The 6359-nt window shown below is 42.4% G+C and overlaps 1 long non-coding RNA gene across 1 annotated transcript; it reads right to left on the minus strand.

Annotated features, from left to right (window-relative positions):
• Positions 1-1031: 1031 nt before the first annotated feature.
• On the minus strand, positions 1032-4549 carry LOC123255211. The gene is made up of 3 exons (XR_006506747.1): positions 4461-4549; positions 3982-4038; positions 1032-1096 (listed from the first exon to the last, which is right to left on the minus strand). It is a non-coding gene; the product is annotated as an uncharacterized LOC123255211 (long non-coding RNA).
• Positions 4550-6359: the final 1810 nt, after the last annotated feature.

Genomic DNA, 6359 nt, shown 5'->3' on the forward strand with positions numbered 1-6359 from the left:
GTCTCTGGTCACATTAAATTGTCAGCTTCTCCCATTCAGAAATGGTCTTTTGACCCTCTTTGTAACCCCAGTGCTTAGCATATGACCCAGCAGAGAAGCTACAAAAATATTTACTGACTAACAATGTGAATAATCATCCAGCATGCTCAACAAACAAAATCAGGGCCCATGGATGGTTAAGTCAAGAATATCACCATGGTGGGAAGAGATTAAGGATTTATAACTCCTGATGGGCTTCTCAAACTCCATGTTAATCAGTCATTTGGAGAGGAGCTTGGCAGCTGAGGGTAAAGAATAATAATTCACTTCATTATTTCCCTCCATATTCTTGATCTTCTTCCAAATGAACTTTGTTATAGTTTTTTTCTAATTCAGTAAAAACGTTTTTTGGTAGTTTGATAGGTATGGCACTAAATAGGTAAATTAATTTGGGTAGAATTGTCATTTTTATTATGTTAGCTCATCCTACCCATGAGCAATCAATGTTTTTCCAATTGTTTAGATCTAGTTTTAATTGTTTGGAAAGTGTTTTGTAGTTGTGTTTGTATAATTCCTGTGTTTGTTTTGGTAGATAGATTCCTAAGTATTTTATATTGTCTAGGGTGATTTTAAATGGTGTTTCTCTTTCTACCTCTTGCTGCTGTGATGTGTTGGAAATGTATAGAAATGCTGATGATTTATGTGCATTCATTTTGTATCCTGCAACTTTGCTAAAGTTGTTGATTATTTCTACTAGCTTTTTAGTTGATTCTCTAGGAGTTTTTAATTAGACCATCAAATCATCTGCAAAGAGTGATAGCTTAGTCTCCTCATTGCCTATTTTAATACATTCAATTTCTTTTTCTTCTCTAATTGCTACTGCAAGTGTTTCTAGTACAATGTTAATAATCCACTTCAGATCAGCACCGGGCAGAAATAAATGAATGGACACATAAGAAAAAGCATCATGGGATCAGAGAGCAAGACCCAAAAGCGAGTAACACAGGAGCAAAGGGAGCCATAGAAAGAGCGGTACCTGTTTTCCTCCAATCTCGGGGTCACGGCCTCTTCTCTTATCTAAAATGTCATATTCTTCTCTTCGTCCCATGGAGAGCTCCTGAAAAAGGAAGGCAAACGTCAGAAGAGCATGGCTGATCAAGGGGAGGAAAGGAAAAGGTTCTAGGAGAATGATGCAATTTCGGTCTGGGGTTTAAGGAAGACAGGGAAAATGAAAACAGATACTTAGAGCATCTAAATAATGGAAATGGCACCAGAAAAGCAATCATACATACACTGGCTCTTCCCAGGCAGTTTGGTATGTTGTGTCACAAGTCACTATTCCTGCCATCTGAAGACTAGGATTTGCTTCTTAAACTCGCTTGAGAGCCTAAATCTCACTTTTTTAAAATTTGTAAAATGGAGGTGATGATATTTCTACTACCTCCCTCCCAGGATTATTATGGAGAATTATCATAAGCGCCACATCAAAAAAAAGCTGTCATGAACAGCTCCAGAAATCTCTGGGATTCCCAGTAACCTGGAGAGCATTAAATGGTAGAAATGGAAGAGATCTCTGAAGGTGGAGCATCTCCCTCTGAGCAGGGCTATATTTGACTTGCCTCAGATGGGAATCTACCCTGGATCTAAGGTAAGAATCTCTGGTTTCCCCTAGTAAATCTGGAGAAAATACTACATGACCAATTTGTATATAATTGCCACAAATTTGCATGATTGTACCCCCAAAAAGACCCTTACTGCTAGAGTGTGAAATAAAGGTTCCAGACTGTCTCCGGCACATTGAGACCCAATCCTCTGGGGGCCCCAGGTACATAGGGGATCAGTGGTCCTCTCCATAGAACAGGTCTCCAGCTGGCTCCCCAGGAACTATAAATCTTAGGGGACTATAACTGATGTTTGAGTCTGATTCCAGGAAAACTACAAAGGGACTGCTAACAAGCCACTGATCGGTGCAGATGAGCAGATGATCACGGATGTCAGCAATCCCTACGGGGGGGTGATAAATGTCAGTGCCAAAGTCGGGGAGCCGTGTTGGGGAGAATTGGAGAAGCGACAGTGTAGCAGAGTTCTTCTTCTCTGTTTCAGCCTATAAGACATGAGACTGTAAACTATCCCTATTTGGCTCTGACTCCGGCTTGCTATCCCAATGATGGAGTAGAAGTCACAACAGAGGACCACATTCCCCTTTTTGTCAGCCTTCTGTTCTTTTTTCCCTTTGGCACGGCAACTTTCTTTAGCCACGGCAAGTGCAATATTGTTGCACCTGACCTACATGTTTGTAGGATATAAAATAACTCCACCAAGCCTTAAATATGTATCAGTGATGCTTTGGTGGGTATCTTCCTCAGTCTTTGACTGGGCACTCATGGGTACAATAGGAGGGTGCCAGAAGATGTGTAGCTCCCTGGCTTCCCTGAAGATGCTTTAACTCTATCATTCAAGGGGGAATGTGACCATAGAGAACAGAAGGATCAAAATGGAGGCTGTCTCTGAAAAACACAGCTAGGAACTTGGTCTTGGAGCTCTACGGGTGCTGGACTGGCTGATCTCTTTTTTAAAATATCAGGTCAGCAAGAAAACAAGGAGGTGCCATGGTGGGGCTGGAGAAACTCTAGACTTGGAGACAGGAGACATAAACTCAAACCCTGCCTACCACACTTTCTGTGTGACTTTGGGTAAGTCCATCAATCTCTCAGAGCCTCAATTTCTCCATCTATAACAGTGATTCCCAAAGTGGGCACCACTGCCCCCTTGTGGGTGCTGCAGTGATCCAGAGGTGTGGTGATGGCCACAGGTACATTTATCTTTCCAATTAATTGCTATTAAAATTTTAAAAATTAATTTCCAGGGGCGCTAAATAATATTTTTTTCTGGAAAGGGGGCAGTAGACCAAAAAAGTTTGGGAACCACTGATCTATAAAATGCAGATAATAATATGTATAATACCATAATTCACAGACATGTTGTGAATGATACTCTGCAAAAACTTAAAATACAAAATAGATGTGAGTTATTATTTTGATGGTGATGTACCTGCCATGAGTGATGTTGTAAAGCTGTGATACCTGGCACATTACAATCTCTAAAGAACTGAAGTTGAGAATCACCCAAAAGGAAATACAGAAGTGGAGCAGTGGTTAGAGTACCAGACCTAGAGTTCAGAGGACCTGGGTTCAAATCTGGCCTCAGACCCTGCCTAGCTGTATGACCTTGATCAAGTCACTTAACCCCAGTTGCTTAACCCTTACTGCTCTTGTGTCTTGGAGGCAATACTTGGAGTGCTTCTCAGACAGAAAGAAAGAAGAGGTTCATGGAGGATGTGAGCAAGCCTGTGGTAAATGTTTTAGCTCTCCAGGAAAATAAATATACATGACATACCTTTACACTTAATCTGCATTATTAACATTTCCTCCATCACTTTCTTAAGCGTACACAATAAACAAAACAACAGATCAAGCCCTGATTTGTAGCATTTGATGATTTCTGAGGTGTAAATGCTCACACTGAAAATGTAACAATTGACTCTTGAGGTCTTCAAGCTGGCTCCAATATGTCCTTGAGTATAAGGAGGCTGAAGTTCAATACCAAAAAAGGGAATTACATAGGAAAAACCATGTAAAAGAAAATGGACTGGCCACATGGTAAGAGGAGAATACAGGATAGCACAGTGGGTAGACCCCTTTTGTTGAATCTGTGATAGGACAGAGTTGAAAGTTCTTTAGGGTAGGTAGTCATGGATGAGCTGTGATGAGCATTCTTGGAGATATTACACGTCAATGAAATCCAAGGCACCCTAAAGTACATGGCCACCACAAAACCAATAAGGAAGTGATCCTCCCTGTCCTCTACTACATCTTCCATTCTCTCTCTCTCTCTCTCTCTCTCTCTCTCTCTCTCTCTCTCTCTCTCTCTCTCTCTCTCATACACACACACCCACACAAAGACAGGCACAAACAGACAAGCAAACACACCATAAACACTTACATTGTAGAGTTGGTTCTGATCTTGTTGGTAGGCAGAAACTCTGGCAGTCTTGGTGAACTAAAGAAAAAGGGAGAATGAAAGAGAGAGAACAAAAATGTTGATCTTATATGCATATGCCAAGGACTCCCTGGAGATGAAGGGCTAGACAGCTGGCCCTCTTCTATCTGGATTCTAAATAAAGGTGCTTCTGCCACTTTTCTATAACTTGTCACTTCTCAGGTCCAGCAGGTTAGAAGTTCCTTAGCTGGAGCTCCCAAACCAATCCAATCCCACAGACACTTGCACATCTTCTGCTCTGTACAAAGCATTGTACGAGACGCAAAGAAGCAGCTAAAAACAGTCCCTCTGACTCAAAATCCACTCCTTCTAATATAACACCAAGCATTTGACTATACCTGAGGAGGGAATTTCCAAAATGGCAATTCCCAAAACCGATGAAATCACAGATTTGGAGGAAGAAAAAACAAATAGAGACCAACCTTTGCTCTTAGGAATAGGGCCGTGATGATGACTCCATATATGAAGAGGATGCCATCTAGAAGGTAGCACAGTCTGGGGTCAGCCAGTCCAAAATCCTGGGCCTCTGTGGGAAGGAATTACATTTTCAGAGATGGTGAAATTCAAACTCTGGACTCATGTGTAATATGATGAATTAAACTTGATGTCCTCCCCTCTTCCCCTCTTCTCTTCTTGCAGGCTTCTTCTGGACTGGTTTCTAGGCATGATAATTTCATGAGAAAAAGTCTCTCAGCTCCCAGGGAGCCTCCCTCCATTTATATAGGAGGATCCTCCCACGCCCTCCACTCTATCACCTAACCCCAAGTCAAGGCAAAGACAGTAAACTCCTATTTAGGACAATAACTTACATGCCTTTAGGTTTCATTTTAAAGTTTTATGAAGCAGGGCAGGTAGGTGGCTCAGTGGATAGAAACTAGAGGTCCTGGGCTCAAATGTGATTTCAGACACATCCTAGCTATGTGACTCTAGGCAAGTCACTTAACCCTAATTGCTTAGCCCTTACTGCTCTTCTGCCTTGGAGCCAATATTTAGTATTAATTCCAAGATGAAGGGAAGAGTTTAAAAAAAAGTTTTATGAAGCATTTTCTTCATGGCAATTCAACATCCTTCTGAAAGAAGAGAACAGGGCTGGGATTTGAATCCAGGTCCCCAAGCCTTCTAACTCAAAGATCAATGCTCCTACCAATTCACCTTGCTTATCTGGCACGGTTGGGATCCATCAAGGAGTCTTTATTGAGCACCTGCTGAGTCCTAAGGGGTTGGGCTAACTGCAATGGATGTATGTATTGAGTCACACACATTGACCAGCTGAGAGTTCATTCATGCAGAAACATCTATTAATCATCTGTTGTGTGTAAAACACCATGCAAGGTGGAAGGAGGGAGGCATAGATACATAGTTTTGGTTCCACATCTGATATCTTTATCTCTGTCAATGGAAAGGACATTGAAGAAGAGCCATTCCCTTTGCTGCTGTAATCTAAGGATCATGGGACTTTCCCATGTGTATTGTCTCCCCCAGTCCATCTGCCCCCCAAAAAACATTCTTTAAATGACATAATCCCTTCCCTCAAGAAGCTTACATTCTATTGGGAGGATGAATGTATATGACGTGTAAGTATAATAAAAGATGAGGAAGGATAGAAGATGTACAAACAAAGTCATTGGGAGCATATTGAAGGAGGGAAAGAATATTAGCAATCAGGAGAGAAGAATAAAATTGGGAGAGATTTAAGGAGGCCCCTAAGAATAGCTTTGAAGAGAGAGAAAAAGATTCTAAAGAATCTGAAGCCCAGAGAGATGGAACACTTTGCCAAAAGTCACACAGGCAGCAATTAGCAGAGCCCTTCTTGCACCTCATTTGCAATGTTGCCTTGGACCAGCATTACCGGGCTCCGTTCTGGGTCAGTTTTTTGGTTTTGTTTGTTTGGTTTGGTTTCCAGTTCCCAGAAGCGTTTTAGCTGCTGGGTTTTCTCTTTGGTTTTCTTCCCCCAAGGCCCCATCATCTCCGTATCTTTCTCCTCCAGATTTTCAGTTCCTGGCTGCCTCTCATCTGGGGACCTGCTGCGAATCTAGACAAGGGGCTCCCCCTAGTGGGCACTGGCACACCTGCAGGCTGCAGGTGCAATTCTCCATCCCTCCAGGACCCAGGGGAGGCAAGATGAAATAGGGCAGTGCTGGGGGTTGACCTCTTTGTGAAGTGAGACAACCCTGAGTGAGAAGGAAATGAATGGCTGAGCTCTGTTCTGCCAGCACTCTGCCTAGCCCCTTCCCACCTCCCAGCAACCCTGTCAGTTTAGACACAGGAGTGGAGAAGGGAGAGGGGGCTGTGAATCACCTTCTTTCTCTATCACCTCCATC

The sequence above is a fragment of the Gracilinanus agilis genome, unplaced genomic scaffold (genome assembly GCF_016433145.1).
Source record: "Gracilinanus agilis isolate LMUSP501 unplaced genomic scaffold, AgileGrace unplaced_scaffold41126, whole genome shotgun sequence".
NCBI classification, from domain to species: Eukaryota; Metazoa; Chordata; class Mammalia; order Didelphimorphia; family Didelphidae; genus Gracilinanus; species Gracilinanus agilis.